Source organism: Oxyura jamaicensis, chromosome 8, assembly GCF_011077185.1.
Source record: "Oxyura jamaicensis isolate SHBP4307 breed ruddy duck chromosome 8, BPBGC_Ojam_1.0, whole genome shotgun sequence".
In the NCBI taxonomy this organism is placed as follows: Eukaryota; Metazoa; Chordata; class Aves; order Anseriformes; family Anatidae; genus Oxyura; species Oxyura jamaicensis.
This window is the reverse complement of record NC_048900.1, coordinates 11553368-11573948: the sequence shown is the minus strand read 5'-3', so window position 1 is coordinate 11573948 and position 20581 is coordinate 11553368. Positions and strand designations below refer to the sequence as shown.

Here is a 20581-nt window from a genome sequence, read left to right as displayed (position 1 = left end):
TAGGAAGGCAACGGAGGAAAAAATATATACTCTTCCTGTGGAAAAATCTGTAAGCTGCATGGGAGACAGTGAGGAAATAACATGTTATCTGTGTGCAGCTTTGTCACTGCTGAGATGTGGAAGAACCTTTGCTGACCCTGGGAAAGAAACACTTTGCAGCTGCGAAGAGGAAGTCCTCTTAAAGTCTGTGTGTGTGTACGTATAAGTATATACACTTTATATATATGTATACACACGCACTTGGGTGAATTTAGAGGTTGCTCCTTGAATATATTCTTTAAAAAGCTGCTATCTTAAAAATAATAAAAACAACCAGAACAAGTTCAGAGTGATGTAATTGTGAGTCCAACTCATCCCTTCATTATTGCCCGAGCTGAGAAACAAGTAGATATGTATTCCTAGGGGGTGTTCTCACATTAATCACAATACTTCTAGGAGCAAATATTAGCACATCCATTGACCGTATCGAATTAGAGCAGTCGGGAAGCATACGTACACTCTTCAGTGAAACATTCGTTGTAATGTTTTCTTCCTCCAACTGAAAGCTCTAAACGTTGGTAGCTTAGTGTCTATTTGACTTAGATTCCTCTGGTACTGACATTTTTATCCATCAGAATATTTTTTATGATTTGTTTCAAGTTCAGCTGAACCAACTGGAAATTGCATTTCCGTATGATTGAAGCAGGAAGCTCATCCTCCTTACTGAAGGGTAGAAGACAAGATGTGCTGTGCGTATTATGTATTAAGCATAAACATCCTCCAGAAAGAAAAGGAAGGATGGCGATGGTCACAGTAATGTTACATTTATCTGGTTCTGACTCTTATTTTACCTACAACAAGTGCAAGGACGCCAGAGAGAATGACAGATCAAAAAAGCAGGAATACGTACTAGTTAAGTATTGTAGACTACATATCTTACTAGAACCCAAATACGAACTCGTACAGTGTAAAGCACGGCATTTATAAAGTCAGTCTTGCATAGGTAAGCACTCCCAACTCAGGAAGTAACAAAATTCAGGTGGCAGGTACCTCAACAGTGCTTAAGCATAGACTTGAGATATGACTGCACAATTCCAAAAGAAAAAGAAAACAAAACAATTTTATTCTTGAAAATTTTAGAGTAAATTTAGCAATATTTTCATTTCTTTAGCATCTCTCACCCTGAAGTACTATGTGAATTAAGTGCAGATAGACTCATGGAATGACTTAGCCAAAGAAAAATAATAAAAAATTGGATTTACTGGCTATATAAATATTGTCTGCTACATTGGAATACATAGAAATGTTATATAAAATATATTGAAATACATAGAAAACATATTCTATTATTTTATTCATTCCTAAAGGGAACTATATGCTTTAGCAATTATTTTGTTGGGACATCTCATATTGAACTGAGTTTAACTTTTTAAGATAGTAGCCATACCTTAGAAGAACTTTACTTAGTGCCAAGTAATTAATGAAGTGTTAAGTAGGTGACAAAATGTAAGCTATGCTCTTCACAATCTTTAGTTACCAAAACAAGATTAAGAAGCATATTTTCTGCAGCCAAGCTTCTCGAATAACTAAATTCATTTGATTTTATATTACTGTATAGTTATAACCCCAGAGCTTTGCCTGCAGCAGGATATAGGCTAAAATCAAATACTATTTGATTTGCTATCAGTTATAATCAAATGCTTTTTCTCTCTTTTCCTTTTTTTGAATAATTTATATTGGTATCTATACGAGTAAACCTGAATACATTTAAGTAACTTACATTACCATTTTTTAATCTAAAATGCTTATGCTATCTTCTGTTAATGAACGTATAATAAACAGTCACTGTAATCTGCTGACATTTTGACAGACTGAGATTTTGCTATAGCAAGTGCTTTAAATTGTAGTGTCAATGTTTCATTACAGGCGCTCCTGCAAACACATTAAAGTTTGTATATGGAAGCATGCACATTTCATGTTGCCTAATGGAAAAATGTTTTTCACCTGTGAAATCAAAAATATACTGACAAATCTCCAACATCTCAGTTGGTAGATAATGCTAAGATGCGAACTGTTACTTCCAAAAGGAAATGTTAATATCCTACATAGCGTGAGGGGTTTCTATTCACAATGAAGTTAGTTACACTCGTGCAGAGAAGTGTAACTTCTCTGTTGAGCAGCAGATTATATAAATAGTAATTGCTGATAAAAATTGGGATAAAAATGCCGTAAAAATAACTTCCATGATCTATAGTCAATACTTATTCAAAACAGTACATATAAGCAGGAAGGATGAATAAGTAAATATCATTTCTACTTTTGTTCTCTGAGATGAAAGTGCTGTCCTGCAGGCTGCAAAATTTTCAGCCTCGTGCATTTGGAATGAACCCTGTTTGGTGGGGTTTGGCCATCTGCACACATTCCCTAACAGTTTGCCAGTCACAAGTGGCAGCGGTTTCCTGTTACTTTTGACAGCAGCTTTCTTCATTCTAATCAACTATTTTGCCACATACTTTCATCTAGTCATTTCCTCTCTTTCTGATGCTTCCTGTGATTTGAATATTTAACAGCACAGCTGCAATAGTCAACTACTAATGAATTGTAAATGCAATATTAAATATAATGGGGAAATATACTAAATATAATGGGGAAAATCTGCAGCTATAAAATAATAAGGAACATCAACTATGCGTATATAATGACTGAGGAATCATAGAGGACTCTGCAACTAACTAAACATGGGTCTTTAATGTAAAAATGGCATTTCAGCACTTAGGTAGAACTGGGCATTTTAGTTCCCCTGTCAAATTTATCTTTAATGAAAAATCTATTATTCCTCTCATCACTTCTCCTTATCACTCATTCCTTAAAATCCCCTTTGATATGAAACGATGGCATGACATCCAATTTTTTGCCTGTTTTTCTCCATTTCATATCTGGGCACATTGTTTGCATGACTCTGTTCATATACTCAGGAGAGATTGCCACAGAACTATTGTTTAAGATGCCTGCATATTTCTTTAGCTATTATTACCTTCATTTTAGCTGTATGTGTTCTGTTGTATTGATGATTATTTATCAGTAGTGAATTTGTCACTGTATTGACCTCCTACACAGTTGGGTCACCCTGAATATCTTTTCAATCCACCCTCACACTCGTGAGTAATCTCGCATCCTCTACAAGTGTTGTCTCCTGCACAGCCCTTTTCCTAGATTATTTGTAAGGGTGTTTACAACACACATCCCATCACAAAATTTTAAAAACACCTTATGGTTTGGGCTTTTCACCATAATTATGAGTGACCATTTGTTCTCCTGTTTCAATCCTGTTTCATCTGTTGCAGACTGTGGTCCGTGACATTGCTTTTTTAAATTTTATTTTATTTTTTCCTCACAATCCACTATATAGATTTTTTTGAAGCATTTAATGAAAGAGTTGTGAAGTGTCTTTCACAATTTGTGTCTCCAGGCCCTCTATATCCGCCACTTTAACTGCTCCTCAGAAGCTTGTTTTATGAGACAAAGTGGTCTGTCTCCTGCTTTAGAGAAGGAGAATAGCTTAGGAAAAAATTACCTTTGAAGGAGACTAGCTTAGGGAAAAATTACCTTTGTTTCCCCTTTCTGAGGTGTTTTTATTATTACTTCAGTATCATCCTGGAATCTTATTTCATTTCTGTGTCAAACGTTGTGGTTCCAAATCCGGTAAAACATCCATTCCATTCACTGACCTACCAGACGGTGGTAGACCAAATTTTGTGGATGGCTGGCATTTGGCATTTTATTTTCCTTTCATGTATCCTGGTTCAAAACGAGTTTGACGCTATGCTCCCGCCGCTCCTCCATCCCTCGGGGACGCGAAGGGGCAGTCAGGGCCTGCATTCCATGACAGGAGGAAAAAGGGGCAACGGCCGGCAGAACGCATTGTTCGGGCACTGTTTGGGACGCACTGGGTGTGTGTGAATGGGGGCTGTTAATTGCTGTAATAAGTTTCCAGCCGCCTGCGGAGCCGGGAGGGGGGTCAGCAACCGGCTCCCCTCACAGCGAGCCCCCCCCCCCCGTTGCTATGGCAACCCGCGCGGCGCCCGGCCGTTGCGAGGCGGTTGAGGCGGGGGCTCGCGCCCGGCCCAGCAGTTGAGGGCGGCGCGTGCGCCGCCGCCGCCGCCCCAGAGAGCGAGGAGGCGGAGCGGGAGGGCTCGGCGCGCATGCGCGGTTGGAAGCGGCGGGGCGGCCCCCCCCCTCCCTCCTCCCTCCGCCTCCTCCCGCCCCGGTGTGAGGGCGAGGGCGGGCGGCGGGGCCCCCGCGCGGAGCCGGCGCAGGCGGCAGCGGAGCGGAGCCCGCAGCCGGAGCCGTTCCCCTCGTCCCGTCCCGTCCTGTCCCCGCTCGCAGGTGAGGCACGGCACGGCGGGGAGGAGGAGGGGACCGGGCAGCCGGCGCCCGCCTCCGCGGGAAGCCGCGGCGGGGCTCATTGTCCGGCTCCGGGGAGGAGGAGGAGAAAAAGGCGGCTTCCCCCTGGCGGGCGGCGCGGCGGGCCCGGCAGCGCTGCCGGCCGGGGATTGGAGGCGCTCCGTCCCCTCCCAGATCCGGGGAGGGTCCCGGCCCCCTCTCCCCGCGCCCCGGCTCCGCGCGGTGCCGGCAGCCCCGAGCCCTGCCCGCCGCCCGCCTCCCCTCGGGGAACGGGCACGGACAGACAGGCACACGGACACACACACGGACAGGCAGACACACGGACAAGGCAGACACACGGACAAGGCAGACACACAGACACGCGGCCAGGCGCCCTCCCCCGCGGGCCGGGGGCGGTGGGGCCCCCTCCCCTGTCAGCGGCTGTGGGGCGGCGGCCTCGCCGCAAGATGGAGGGCTGTGGGCCGGGGGGGGAGCCCGGCCGGCTCTCCCCTCTCTTTCTTTATTATTATTACCTTCTTTCTCCCTCTCCGTGCCCGCAGGTCGTGGCCTGAGTTTGGGGGGAGCTGCGGTTGGGTGAAGGGCCTGGGGTGCTGGCACAGAGCCAGGCCGGTCCCAGCATGGAGCCCCCCAGCAGGCAGGCGGCACCTTCACGCAGCAGGGACAGCGAGGTGGCATTTGTCTGACAGCAAAAACGCTTGGCGTCGGCCTTTCCTGGCAGCAGATGCTGGAAAAGCGATGATATGTTTTAAACTGAGATGAGTGATGATGATAGGTAATAGTTTCAAGCACCTGCGTGTTTAACGGTAGTTACTGCCTGGTGAGATCCTGCGCATGGGTTTGTTTGTTTGAGACATCCCCGTGCTGACAAAAGGTGCCTTTGCACGGGTCTTTTTTTTCCATTTTTCCCCCACACTGACATTCCTGTGATAAACCAAGGGCCTTTGCTATTGCATATGGAAGAGATGGGGACTTTTCCAAATGGGATAGGTGCATAAACAGTCACTTGATGTCTTGTGGATCGATGTTTTCTGAATTTCTTTCAAGACTGGAAATTGCCATGGTACGCACCACGTTTGTTTTTTTTTCTTATAATTTCTTCCTCTGCATCAGGCTTGATTTTAGTAGTATTCCATTGGCGTTTCGTTTCTAAACAAAACGGACACTGGTGCTATATTTCTATTCACATGAGAAGTGCTTTGCAACCTTTTTTATGTACAGGCCTATTGTGGTTTTTAGTGGTTGGTCACGTTTCACCTGGCAGGCTTGCAACTCGACAGGATTAAAAAAAAAAATAGGTCTCAGCAGCCCTGTAGAAATAAAAACATGGAGCATAGACTGAAAACTACTGACATCGCTGGTGCACTTATATTATCTTCATCCAAACGGTCTAATTCTTGGCCATCTTAAGAAAACATCAGATACAGAACAGCAAGCAGTAGAGTAAGCTTTCTCTGCACATCTGTTTTTTCCTCTATTACTGCCAGATTTAGACCATGACATGATAGTCTTAGGAGTTCCATGGGCGCCTCTGCGTGATCTGTACTGGTTTGGGTCCTGCTTCCATAAACTGATACGCTCCACACAGGTGCCAAAACTGTTGGAATGAATAGATACAGGCAAGTGCACGATGGAGGAAAGTACAGAAGATTATTGCTTGTGGTCTTAGCAGTGCTTCTGGCTACCACGATAAAGACTTCAGTTTCCTGGGATAAATATTTACATTTGATTTGTGTGTATTTTCTTAGGGAAATGTCTTGCAGAAGCAGAATTACTACTTTGTACAGCCTCTGCACATCCCTGCATGTGGGCTGCCTGCAGTCTTCCGGAGAAGTTTGCTAAGCTAGGTCGCTTGAATTGAAAGAGTGCCCTCTGGTGACATCTGTATTTAGAGTGCGGAGTGTGTGTGAAGAAACGCTCCTGCTGGTCTGGACTTAAATATTCCTCCCAGGAAGGCTGGCACTTTATTTTGCACAGAAGTGCTAGTGTGGCGTGTCTGAGGTAGGGGAACAGCAGTCGTCTGCAAATGCACGTGGAAGATGTACAGCAGTTGCTTGGAGTCTGTTGGCCCCCTTGTGAAATACTCGTAACACATATTTTGCCTGGATGTTGAGGAGCTGTGTTTGATTCCTCCCTCATTTAGTGCAGGAAAAACAAACAAACACATTCTTCACGAGGTTATCCTGTTTATTGTCAGTTTTCTGTCTATAAAAATTGCCTTTGTTCAGAATTTTTGGGGAGATCTTTTCTGTTCCACACTGGACTTGCTGGTGACCATGTAGATCAAAAGTCCCTGTTTAGATATTTTTTTTGATCTTGGTGCAGCACAGCACCAGTGACCAAGCATGTAGCTACAGGACAAACTTCTTAGCTTCAGCTAATTGTGTAAACTTTGATTTTAAACTCTTGAAGACAGACTGAAGGCTCCAGAAAGCTAATGATCTACGTGTGCTAATGCTTTTCTTGACATACATTTGAATATTAAAAGATCTGCATTGATAAAGACATGCCTCCATCTTAGTTTCTTCCTTATTTTCTTTTCATTGAGGTTAGGGATTTGTCTTTTCCTTAATACTTCCCTGGAGCTGAGTCATTTGGGCTCCTCCTTTCATTCAATAAATAAAGCTGAGCCGAAACCTGCTTGAAGGGTGGGGAGTGTAGCTGCGTTTTGTCTAACTGTAAGACATCAAAGGCATGGTGTATTTCTGGTTTGAGTGTTGTTTTACAGCCCTTGGAAGGGGTAATGTTACAAAAGATACTTAAAAATACTTTTTTAAAGTAAGAGGGCATTCCTATTAATACCTTTACATTTAGATACCTGGAACTGCTACAGTAGAAATTGTCCCTTAATGTGTGTGTGGCTAGTATTTCTTGCACAATGAGAGCTTTGTGGGATCCATGTTTTGTCCATTTATGAACTCACCACCTGAGAAGAGTGCTGAAGTGAGACTTTAGAGTTTCCATTGGGTATTTGAAGTAGGGGTTCTGTATGCTTAGGTCTCTGGGATGTGCAGATGTGTGGCTGCAACTCTTTTCTGGTACTGAGATCCTTAAGGGCCCTGTAGGACTCCGGGGGAACTGGTGTTAGAGCCCTTCCCGTGGGCAAGCTGGTGTCATCCCGTGTCCTGCCAAGCAGACAGGACATCTGCAGTCGGGTGGCTCATACCTCCTGAAGGGGAGGACGTGCTTGGCAGCATGGCTCGTTCTGAACATCAGAGCTGCTTGCTGTGACTCCTCAGGTTGGTGTAAGTGGCAGTCATTCAACCTGCTTGCTGGCTGAGCACAGCCGAGGGAGGGAGAGACTGTCTCCTATCCCGTATTTTCACTTCATAGGGGAGTTGAACAAGAAAAAGCAACCCATTAATTGAACCTTAGAGTACAACAAAAAATACGGTGAAATCTAGAGGGCCAGTGGTGAATACTTTGAAGTAGTTTTCCTCAATTGCATTTGGAGGTTTGTCGTGTTGGAGTGCAGTCATAGCTGGTCTTATCAGAGTTCCTTCAGGGCTTCCAGGCGGATTGTAGGCTGTCATACGGCACAAATGGTTTCTTCCTGGAGCCCATGGAGATCTCTAGAGAATGCTCTCAAAGTCCTTGCTCCTATCTTTATTGTAAGTGCAGTTTTTCTGTGGCCATAACCTCAGCATAGGGGGGCAATAGCCTCCGTGCTTCCTCTGTGCCTTTCCATAAGGACAGGATTCCCTTCTGCTTCCCATGTCCGCGTTGCCTTGCAGTCCCAACTACGAGAATGACCGCACGGGTGAAACTGCGGGGCAGCAGTGCTGGGAAAAAGAAGCTGTGCGCCTTGCAGACCCTGGCAGCTTTGCCTTTATTTCTGTAGGGCTGTACCCACCTGGCTGTGCTCTGTCTCTTGGACTCTATCAGCTGCATCCACAAGCTGAAGGTTCCTGCTGCAGAAGGTCTCAGGGTGTGCTGCAGCGTATCTCTATCCGACATCGAGAAGCTGAGGAGCTGCTCTGTCCAAACACCAGGAAATACTCGTTAGCCTCATGTATGTGTGATCTTGGTGGTTTAAAAACCTGCTCGTTTCTCAGTTGTGAAGAGCAACCTCTTTTGTTAACACATCTATCGTGACAGTTCGTGTGATGCCAGATTTGAGAGAGCAATGCATCTGTTGCTGCTTGCTGTTAAATTGAAAGCCCCTCTATTTTTTTCTCCCTTTGAAGGAAGATAAGGCTTGCAGTCCCCTAAAGTAGGATTTGTCTTGGTGCCAGCATTTAAGAATAGCTGTTCATTTTGTTTCTTTGAGGTGTAGGACTTGCAGTCTATTCCCCTTGCCTATTTCAGATGTTTTTGGTGTGTGTATACATACAAACACATTTAATAGGCAGTGTAAGCTTCAGATGGCAGGGGAACTGGGAGAGGTGTGTGCTGGCTCTGTTTCCTTGGGTCTGTCTGGGGAGACTCCGCGTCTCCCCCATGGATCGTGGGTGTGACTGCAGCAGTTGATGTAGCCCACTGCTTCATCAGCAAGTGGTGGAGATTTGAGCATGGGTTAGAACACGCTGGCTGAAGCTCAATCCAGATAAAATATACATGATGATGTGGATGTAATTATCAGCCTTCCTAATTGAAGAGTGCATTTTCCATTAGGTGAAAGTGTTAGTGCCCTCTGGTGACTCCAGTTGTTTCTAGCAATCATATTGAAGCAGTCAAATCAGTTTTTTAAATCTTTGAGTAAAAAATTGAGACTTCCTAACCTGATTAGAGCTGACTAGCTTGGCTGGAAGCTGTCACTGTTCCTCTTGCCATTGTTTTCTAGATCATTAAAGCAGTTCTTGTTGCAAGGAATGACATATAGCTTGGGGGCTAAGCATGGGTCAGTTAAGGAAGAAAGAACAGCATGCCAGGGATAAACAGAAACTGCATGGAGTAAGAGTGATGGTTAAGCTTGCTGGTGTCCTCTGCAGAAAGGTGGTCACCCTGACAGGTAATTTCTGGGAGTTCTCCATTTACTTCATTGTGCTGCCTGTACTGGATGCCCATCGGCTGTCTGAGGGCCAAAATGCTCAGAGGGGAAGACAAGAAATGCACAGTGCAGGGTGCAGAGAAGTTTGAGATGCTGCCTTTCATGTTGAATCTCCCTTTTCTAAGGTGATTTAGATGTTTGCAGCATCTGGTGCAGAACATCTTGTTCGCTTGGGAGTCAGTAGCACTGCTGCTTGGGGATATGTAGGTGTTATCTCTTTCTCCTAATGGAGCTGTAGTATTGCCTGCAATCAATTAAGTCTGAAGCGACCTAGGACTGGCTATTTAAGAGTCAAGTCTCTGACCAGTGTTGTAGTAGGATGGCATTAAAAGCTGTTTGATTTGAGCCTCCCTCATTATTCATTAAGGGACAGCTTTAAGCCTGTGGAATTTGCTCGCCTCGTTGAGACTGACTCAGATTGATCATGTTGGGGAAAAAGAATATTGATCTTGTTTTAGAAGTTGAAGGTGTATTTCTTAGATAATGGCGGCTAGCTAAAAACTGGCAGAGGTCCTGAGAAAGTGGTCTTAATGCAATTTATAAATTAGATTGCTTTTATCACATTATTAAGGTGCACAGGGTTTGGGATAATTGCCTAAACTATAGCATTATATTTTCATTTAGGTTTGGAGGAAGCAGTGTAATGGTACAGAGTTACTGCAGTTGGACCAATAAGTGAATAAATGGGGTTAGTACAAAGCACATGTTCCGCTCTGATAGAAGCTTCTCAGATTAACATATGGGCAGACTGAAGCCTCCAATGAAAAGCTTAAAGTCTCAGTTCTCAAGTTTTTCTTTGTAAGCTTCATGTCTTAGTTTATTGCAGCTGAAGAGGCACGTAAGGCACAGGTGGACTTCTGACTTGCTGGTTTTATATAAACCTCAAACTTTTTAAAACTCGTGTTTTCAATACACCTTACTGATAAGTTGCTAGTTGTCTGATCTTGCAATTGCTGCTGAGTTCTGTGACTTGATGATAAAGTTGGGGTCCTCCACAGTTGTAGCTAATTGAGATTGGTTTGTAATTGAAATCTCCTTGATCGCTCACTTCTCACACTGTCTGTTTTGGCGGAGATGCTAGTAGGTTGAACTGTGTCAGGGGACTTAACCAGCTAAGGAATTTTTTTTTTTTTCCCTTCCCTCCTCCAAGCTGTTTATTCTACAGCTGTACAAAATCTTGCGCTGCTGTCATGGCAGAGAAGGGAATGGAAAACAGCGATCAGGGGTAGAGACAGCTGGCAAATGCCAAATCAGAGTTCCCATAAACCAGCTGAAATCAGTAAGTGGATTGCTTGTCCCTTTGGTTATAGCTCAGTTTGTGGAGCATTCATGCCTGCTGTTATAGTGCAAGCTGCATGCTATCCTGAATCCCTGTCTGGGTTTGCAAGTCTGGGGACTTGGGAGAAATCTCAGTTCTCTTTAGCTATGTAATCTGAGGTTCTGTCAGATTGCATGCAGAAACACCTGCGGCATTGCAGAATCTTTGCAATGTTTTGGAAAATTGCTTTGAAGTAGAGCTCAAGTTTACAAATGTTGCATCTTTTCCAGTAGGCTGGTGGACTGTGTAGGGAATGCTGCTGGTGTTACTGGAAACTCGGTAACAGAGCCAACCAGCCAAAAACTAATCCCGAAGCCTTCAAAGTATTTTTGTGGTTTCCGAAAGCCTCTGCAATCAACTTACATGTGAAGTTCTAGGTGGACATCTTGGATTTGAAAATGCCCGCAAGGAGTTTGAAGTCCTAAATCAATAAAAGAAAAGATGGCCGATTTGGACTACTTTTTTCTATTAATGCATCATGGTTCTGTGCTGTCACTAATTAGTAACTCTAATATCATGAAGTGTATTGATAAAGCATGTGCTTAGTGGATGACTCAGAGTCATTGTGTTTCCAACCCTGCTTTGTCACAGAACTAACTTTCTCTGCGTGGTTAAAGGGCACCCGCACTCTGCTGCTGTTGCTAGCAACTCCAGGCTGCTCTGCCAACAGCCTTGTCTTTGATTACCAGCCAGTTTTTCCATTTGCTTTATTGGTAAGCACACCTGAGTAGTGGCAGCTTCCCCTTCTGTGGAAGCCATTATTCTGTTTAGGATACCAGTCGCATCTTTTTACAATGACCAATTGGATTTGGTATCAGTTGTCAGGCCTGCCTCTAAGTATCTTTGAATAATTGCGGTATGTGTCTGGATCAAAATTGTATGGAAGTGTGTGTTATTCCTTTCCGAAATGCCTGTTGGAACAAGATCAGTAGAATCTATTGAGTTCAGTCCTCCCTTACAGTTGAGGTGATCTGCAAGTACCTCCTGGAGATCAGAGTGCTAAATTACTGAACAATTAGGAAGATGTATTAGCTAACCACTAATCCTGTGCTTCTGAGAACTGTGGATGTAGTGGACAGTGCGCAGCCAGAAACTCGAGGTGTTTGTTAGGTTAGATAGAAGCCCAGGCCTTGCAGGACTGCCTGAAAATAGGAGGAGGATGGACAGCAGCTGGGTACAAGGCTTTATTATTATTTTCATACATAATAATGCATGGCTGATGTCAGGTGTGCGGTTTCAAATGAAACTGCTTTCTGTTCTATTTCTGCAATAATAGCCAGTGTCCCTCTACAGCAGAAACTTTTTTGCTGTTTCCTGTTTGAAAAGTGCCTGGCTAACCATTGTTTGGTTGATTGCCCTATCGATGATACATGATTCCTTCTAATCCTCTACATCCACGCTGCAAATCTGAGCCTGTTTTGGATCAGTTTGGAACAGATGCTGCCAGACAACCCTTCGATAATGAATTCTGCTGTTCGTAGTGAAATGCCTCGCCAGAAGTGCTCTTCTCATTACTAGTGCATGGTAACTTTCTTTCTGATTCGCTCTAGTGCGTGCCTGTTCTGGTCCTGGTAATAGCAGATTTTTAATATTGCTTTAAGCAAGCTTGTTTTTTGGTAGGTTGGTCGAGGTCTTCATTGCAGAGGTGCCAAATGTAACAGTACAAACTTAATCACAGTATGAAATTGAGATTCTTTGGTTGTTTTTAATACCGTGTAATGTTGTTGTGTAGATCTAACTATGCTGGCAGGAAGTTTATTTGTGGAAATTGTGTAACTAGACTGAGAATGTGTATTGAAGAGTTCAAAGTGTCTACCCAGAATACCTCGAAAGGAATTTGGAGAGGAAAGTGATGTTAGCTGAATTGTAGTCAGGAGATCAAACAAACAAAAAAAGTCAATGCTGTTTTCACTTGAGGCAGGTGCCAGATGTACAATGTTGTATAAAGTTGAAGGCATATTAAAGAAGTGGAAAAACTACTTTTGCCAAAAACTAGAGCATTTCTTTACCTTTGAAGAACAGCAGCTCTTCATACGCAGGGGGTGCGCTTTAGGACCTGTGTGCAGACAGCTTCCTCCGTGCCTGCGTGTAATGGCTTGCCCTTGCACTTAATTAACTTGCTGGCTTCTTTTAATGTGGATTCTGTCTGTGTAATGACTGAGCTCACGCTGCATTTCATGCTGTGACTTGTGTTTAGTTTAATCCTATCGAAAAATCAGCCTTTACTCTATGTGAAGCTGGCTTAGTGGCAGAAAAGTTTCTTCAGTAAGACCTAGTTCACATTTCAGGGAAGGTAACCTAACTTCTCTCAGCAGAAGTATTCATATCAGTCTGTGTTTGAGCTAGCATTCAGGGACTGCAGTTTGCTGGTTTCGAACAATTTCTGGGTGTCTCTTACTGACAAGAGAACTGCTTTAGTTTCTTCTCTCTTTGGTAACAAATGCTGTAGGACTAGGAGATGAGAAAGGAGTACCCGTGTGTTACTAGATGCACGGTGCACAAACAATGCGCGCACACCTGTGAAGAATGTAAGGTGGCACCGTGCCAGACACCCAGGGACACTCACCAAAAACGCTGGGGCTTGTCAGTGAAGCGGAGTGCCTTCCCGGGGGAGCTTAGGGACAAACCTGCAGAGCCTGTGGGTGTGGAGGCTGTGCCCTGTGCTCACGGGAGGTGCCTCTTAAAAGTCACAGTGTGGACATGCAAAGTAGGTGCGAGCTCTTCATGGAGTGCAGGCTTGCAGTAACAGTGGTGTTAGCGTCCGTGATTTGGGGATGACCGTTTGGATGAGGAGTAATTCTTGATCTCGATTTCATAATTAATTAGATGGCAAAAGCATTAACTGAAAGTGCATTGCTGGGACTAAACTTCTATAAAGGATAACTTAGGAAAATGTGGAATCTGTTGTGATAGAAAAGTCATTTAATACAGACTTTACATAGTAGCGATGTAGTAATTCAGAGAGATTTCTTATGCTAAGTTAGATGGATGAACATAAAATCTGCTTGGCCAATGTTGAGTGATATAGCTGAAAACAGAAGTTTGTTTGATAAAAACAGTGCAAGCATCTAACACGAAAAAGTCTTGCTGAGCTGTTGCACCCATATTTAACTCTCATTAAATCCCTTGTTTGTAAACAAGAGCATATTGTAGAAGAGCTGAAGGCTTGAAGTAGTTATTTCAGCTGTACCTTTTCTTGGAGGAAAAAAAGCTAGTTTTTAAATGATTTTCTTGAAGTATTTATATATTTAAAGTATCCATGGCGGTATGTATTATTTTCATGAAGTGATAGTCTGAAGTGCAGAACTAGGATTGGGCAGTGATGAAGTTACCCTCCAGGAGGGATATCTCTCAGGGGAACAGGAAAAAAAGACTTCCCTTGCTGATTTGAGGTGTGTTGGAGTCCGTGTGGCTGCCGGGTGACAGATTTCTGGGCTGGCACTGAACCTCACAGATGTCTTTGTGGTGGTACTTGTTGGGGTGAGTAGGGACTGACGATGAGGAGAGGTGATGGGCTTTGGCAGCTGAAGTTTTCTTGCCAGTCTCTCTCTTTCTCTGGTGTCATCTTTCCCTGTTAGCTTCCACGTCACTAATGGAATCGGACATCTCTTCTCCCTGGGGCACTAGGGTGTGGTTCTGGATCTTATCATTAGGCCAGCTACTCAGGAGTTCTTTGTGGCTTTCTCTACTTATAAATCTCCTAATATTGATTGAAGTGCTTTGCTTACAGGAAGAAAATTACAGTGTTTTGGAACTCGTAATTGGCTTCTCTGCTAATGGAGAGAAGGCCAACATTTTCTAGTAACTATCCTCAAAAATCAGGAACTACATCTCAGAAGAGACAGAGGAGCCTTTCCTCTGCTGGAGACACCACTCACAAGTTACATTCCTTTTTTAGGGATGGGGCTGGCTTCAGCATGCTGCTGGGTCCCCGAGTGAGCTGCTGCAGAGCTGGCCCGCGTGCCTGGTGATGGAGCAGTTGGTGGGAGAGCAGCCCTGCTGCCTGCGAGCCCCTCAGACTGACGGCGGTTATCAGCCCTGCGCAGCTCTGCTGGGGAACCCTGCTCCACTTTGCTGGAAGAAAGCGAGTCTTGGGTCAGAAAGCTGCCTTGTAAATCGTTATATGGACACCGTGTTTAAACTGGTAGCTGTGTTTGTGCTCTTTTCAAGAGGCTGTTTTTCCCCCGTTGTCTCGGAGGTGGTGTGGCTTCTTGCATCTCGTAGCTTTTAAGTGGTAAAGCTGTTGCCAGAGTATGCCACCGGCCAAAAACACCCTGACCTTATTGTGGCTAGCTGCTTGCTGAGTTCTTCGGGAAGATAGTAGCAGTGCCTTTGAGGTGGTTGCCTCTCATTTATCTTTCGATAACATTCGTGATGAAACTGAACCTTCCCGACTTGGCAAGCTCAGTCTGAAACCGATTACAGGAATGGGGTATTTTCAAACTGCAGCCGAGGTACTGCCTTGGTCAGCCGTTCTCCTACCAGGGAAGAGGCAACTTCCTTGCTGGTAGTACAAAATGGGAGAACGAATTATTAGTTTGTGTAAAGAAAAGTAAGGTGATAATTCACCCGAACAGGAGAGACTGCAGATAGTGGTTCCCTAAAACAAATGATCTTGGCTTTAATAAATTGGGGTATTTCAGTGCTGCCTTGAAGTATTCTTTTGAGCAGTAGAAAAATGTATCAGATATTTAGGCTTTTCAGTTTCCTCACCAAATATTGTAGCTTGGATTTTTCTAAAATTTGAGATCTGTGTGGGCAGGTCAGTTGAATCTTTCACGGTACTGATACCTTCAAGTGTTGCAGTATCATCAAGTATTAAAATGGTATGAAACCTGGTCTCAAAGGCATGGCGTTTTCCGTGGTTTTCTTCCTTTCCAAGTGAATCTTGTATAATACCAAAAATACTTGTTTTGACCAAGCTGTGCAGAATCTAGGACAGAACTCTTACAGCTGTCCTGCCAGAAGTTGCTAGCAAATAGACAAGTTTACCTGGTAAATGTTTTAGGATGCGAGCATCTCTGCTTTCATCCAGCTGTGGTTTCCCTGAGGTCCTCACCACTCCTTTGTTTTAGCACCGTGCGGGTTTTGAGGATCCTAGGAAGAAAAGCAAAACATTTACTGATCTGTGTGCCAAGATCACAGATTCCAGTTCTCAGTAGCAACTGAAGTAGCAGTTCCTAGTTTTTTTTTTTTGTTTTGTTTTGTTTTTTGATGGTGTTGGTATAAACCTTTTGAAGGTACAGTTAATATCATTGAATGGTCACATAAGAATGGTGTTTGTCTTCTTATTTGTGACACCCCGCCACCTCAGGGTGTGAACTTCCATGAAATGTAGCATTCAAGATTTACTTTTTATCAGTTAGAAAGATTAACATAAAGATGAATGTAATTTGGGTTTTAGCTAAACAGCATGATTTCTTTAAGAATGAAGTGGTATCTGCTGTAAAACAGTGTTTGCATTCAAATCACCATTCTCCTCCAAACCTGTACCAAAATCACATTATCTACAGTCTCTCTTGTCATTGCTCCTGGATCCAAGTTTTCAGCTTGCACATCTCTGTAATTGAATCAATTTTTAATGCCTGCATCCATTGATCTGGCAGAAATGGAGACAGCTGCACATCTTAACCTGAAGGATATGTTTGAGTAATAATTATCCAATCATCCACTGAATATTTCAAATTTCTAAGTAGAATTTGGACAGGGTGTCTCTCGTGAACTTACTGAGCTTGTAGTGCAGGAATAATCTTAAAAATCTTACTTGATGGACTGTATTGAAGGCATATGGGAATGCTGCTCTTGTGTGGGGTAAACAAGCTGGAAGTTGACTCTGAAATGCTGAAAAAAATAAATCCAACGAATGCTTATACTCTGTCATCAGTTGTCATGTACTTAGAGGCATTTAAAAGTTGTAGGAATTCCCATGATATGTGTGATCTAGAAGAAGATGCTTGTCCATTCCTTAGCTCAAGGGCCTACAGTTTTTCTGTGCCTGGGAAGCCATGCAGGCCGATCAGCTTTGTGTGTGTGTGCATCTTGTGCCTTAACTTCTGTAACACCAGTCAAGTGTGTTCGGGTTTAGGTTCTGCTTGTCTCTTACGTTCATCTTATTGCCACTAAATCCAGTGTCGAGCAGAAGGGTGTATGCTCCTTTAGCAGCTAATGACTTTTGCATTCGTTATTTGAAGCATGGCTCAAACAAAATAACATCCCTATCCCCTTAGGAAGTACTTGGAAAAAATATTTTATTTCCTTGGTCCCTGGTTAGTTTAGAGTTGTCACACGCTGTGAAGAACTCCATTGTTTTATCTTTCTCCTGCAGTTTCTTTTTTTCCCCTTGTTTTTTCATTGAGAATGTGAGGCTTACCTTTCCTGCTGTTAGAGGTACCCAAATGGTTTTGTTTAGTTGGATCCCATGCTTTGCCAGCTCTGCTCTTCAAATTAGTGCTTGTGTTACATCTTGATGTCTTTTTGATGTCTCCTGGAAAGTGTTGTTCTCCATCAATTATACAAGTTCTACAAACTATGTAGGTATTTATTATGTCATTCTTTCTCTAGAACAAATACTTTCATCAATAATGTAAGTAGATGGCTTAGAAATAGCTCCAGCAGGGCTCTCATTTATACTTTCCATTTACCTGAAATTGCTTTTATTTTCTTCTGGTGCTTCAACTATTGTCAGTGCACAAGCAATGAGATGGTTTTACCAGAACTTCACACTTCCAAGTAAGTTTGTCTTCTTTGAGTATCTGAAGAGACAAGATTTCCCTGCAACCTAGTGTTTCTGTTTTGCTAACAAGGAAAAATCTGATAACATCTTATAACAATATATTGTCCTCCTTCATGAAAACGTCTCCTCTAAATGATTGCAATGGAAGTGAAGGCACGCTTGGTCCCTACTACCAGACAGTAACATGCATTTGGTTTGCTGAAATCCCACGTACACATGTGCATTATCTTGGATTTGCTGTTTCTCTATCACGTTTTATTTTTTTAGGCAGATGCTTTGGTAGTCAGCAGTTACTGACTGGTCTTGGGTGAAGAAAAGTATTTAACATTGAGCTGGTGGTGGATGAGTCTTAACATCTCGCTTTATCGGTTGCCTTGCTTACTGAGGTTCTTCTGAAGAGAGTGAGAAACATGGAGAAGATCTGGCTGCTTGGATGGGTAAACAACTGCTGTGTTTATTGCTTGTACAAGTTGGACAAACCGAGCTTGACACGCTTCCACGAACAAACACAGGATGATGGCACAGGCAGAATTCACCGGCACAGACAGTAAATCCATCTCCCTTCCCCAAATGCCTGTTGTATTTCCACCTCATATCCATCACACCAAGTACAGGTCATTGATAAGCTGGTAGGTTTTTCCTGTTAGCACCATTTCTGTAGCAACTGTACAAATTTCCATATGGATGCAAGATGGTAAAAGTGAAAAATTAAAGGGAAAAGAGTTGAAATGCTGACATCACAGGTGTTAGTGATGGGGATTGCTCTCATCTCTCTGAAAGCTGGATTTTAAAACAGACTGACATAGTGTGTCATGGCTTGACAAAAAAAAAAGATAAAATATTCTCAGCAATGTTTTCTTCCTCATCGATGCCAGCGGTGGGTGTTCAGTGGGAGGGGTTTTGTCATCTTTCCCATAAAGGTGAAATCTCTCTGCCTTTTTGTCCCATCGTACGAAGGAAGCATGCAGTTGAGGCAGGTGTGTGTGCCGGGTCTTGAGCTCTGTGGATTTGGCGGCTGTTACTCAGCAGCAGTTGGTCCTGTGTCATCTCTAGTTGCTAAAAAAGCTCTCCCTGGCATGACTGCGTCACGCTGCTTCTGGTTTGGCTGGTCACAATTCTGACTGCACTGCCTAGCATCTACAGAAGGTGACTCAGGGAGTTGCATGGATATTCGGGTTTTCTTTACGTGCATGCGTGATGTTCAGTGTCTAGGTCCTCAGTTTCAGTTTTCATCACTGACTTCTGTGCGCTTTTGGCGTGTGAGTTGTCGTGGCTGCTGGTGACAGCTCCTGTGGCCTATTGACAGTGACGAAGAGCTCCTGTTGGCAGTTGTCATCTGGTTTTCAGAACCTGCCTGCACGCTGTTGCAAAGAAAATTGTACTGAAATAATTTTCCAAACTGTTCTGTGAAGTACTTTAGTTCTCTTCTGAGACAAAGTATGCTACCCATGTGGGTCCGTTTGCGGATTATCATTGTCATGTTTCTTTTCTGCTGAATTTTCACTGTTGTCTTATTTAAAACTTTATTATTTTTTTTTAAAGGGAAAAAAATTAAAAGCATAAAAAGGCAACTTCTAGAGAATTTTCAGGGGTTATGTTGTGATATTGTTGCTGATGCACAGCCTACAATAATTCTTCCTTGTGGGTTGGTGTTTGTAAAATCCAGAAACAGAACAGAAGCATGGATCTGGATACTTCTGAAAAAGATAGGCTGTTATGGATCCTGAAATTCATGCCGGTGGCATTGAGGGCAGTGCTGGTGCATGTTTAAGTACGATTTCTCTGTTCAGAGCGTGGTGTCCATGGATGCATTCTTCCTTTGGTTGCACTGATGCCATGCCTGTCTATCTAACCCATAACAAAAATATTTTTGCAAACTGAACAGTTGATCAGCGCGACATCAATCTTCTGCTATTCCTTTGGTTTGCAAACAAAATGGATTGCTACAAGGCCACGCGGTGGGAGTCTTGGAAAAGCGAGTCGTGGCAAGGTTGTCATCTTGTAGAACTGTGTAATTAGTTAGGCTGTCTGGCTCTAGTTTAAATCATTCTATTTACTTCAGTTGCCCTCTCTGTGCCTCTTGTTCATGGAAACAAATGTCAGTAGCTGCTGTCGTCCAAAAATGTCTCCAGGATGTGATTTCTCCTGCCTTGTGTGCTTGGGAATTGTCTTCTGGTTCCTGAATGAACAAGCCTGGATTTCTTCAACCATTAGAAGAAATGTTTCTTAAATGGGCTAAACTATCACCGGGCTTGAATTTTAGAAGGGGAGATGGAAGATGGAGAAACTTAATATCAGTGTATATTAAGTACACTTAATATACTCAGTGTACTTTGTGCTTACACCACTGGTTCCCTGATGCTTGTCCTCTTGGCGTATGTGAGGAAAAGCAAACCACACATCGTAACTTAAGCTGTTCAGTCTGTTCAAACAGCAGCTGTAAAATAGTAGCAAAATCCAAAGGAATAAGACACTTCTCTGTGCAGTGTCCTTCCTAAAGAGCTACAAGCTGGAGTAGAGGCTGCTAATGATCTCAAAAAAAAAAAAAAAACAACCTTTGGGAACTGGATAATGTGTAAGTAATTTTTGAACAGAAACTTGTTAAGTTCTTAGGCAGTAAAGTTATTTACTTAGTGAATGTGGGTTTTGTCTTACAAGTCCCAAACTCCACTGGACAGAGCTTTTTGTCAAAAGAAAGCAGACCTCTTACAACCCCAGGCTGAGCTCAAATAGCACGCTAAACACATGTTCACATTTTTGGCTTATTCCATTTGTTGCTTGCAGTGGCTCTTCTGTTCAATTCATGCCTGTTGCGGGGAGGCCAGGCTCTGCTGCTGCTCACAGCTGTGTACCGATGCTAGTGCACAAACGCACTGCCTTGTGCCGTGGTATCTACCAGTTAACTCTTGGCTACCAGTCGGTTGTCTCCACTGGATATGGCTCCTTTTTGAACGGTGGAGTTCAGAACAGTAAGCATCTCCTCTCTGTGTGCAGTTCTTCTCAGAAAACTTTCAGCTGAACTTTGTTGCAAGTTGATTACAGATAGAGCTGATAGGTTTTTGTTTGTTTGTTTTTTGTACTAGAATTGGGTGACTGAGCAGTTTGTGTCCTGGAGAAAGAGATTCTCCTGGATCTGTGAGGCTTTCTTTATCTCATCTGA

The 20581-nt window shown here is 43.4% G+C and overlaps 1 protein-coding gene across 7 annotated transcripts in view; it reads left to right on the top strand.

Moving 5' to 3' along the window:
* Positions 1-20581, top strand: part of RALGPS2 (Ral GEF with PH domain and SH3 binding motif 2) — a 145439-nt gene that overhangs the window by 17882 nt on the left and 106976 nt on the right. Inside the window, exon 1 of one of the 7 annotated variants that reach the window (XM_035333997.1) lies at positions 4221-4365. The exons of 5 other annotated variants lie outside the window; for them this stretch is intronic. The gene's annotated coding sequence lies outside the window, so the exon portion shown is untranslated. Of the gene's footprint in view, positions 1-4220; positions 4366-12550; positions 12674-20581 lie in introns of those variants that run through there. One more of the 7 variants, XM_035333999.1, reaches the window with a different exon arrangement.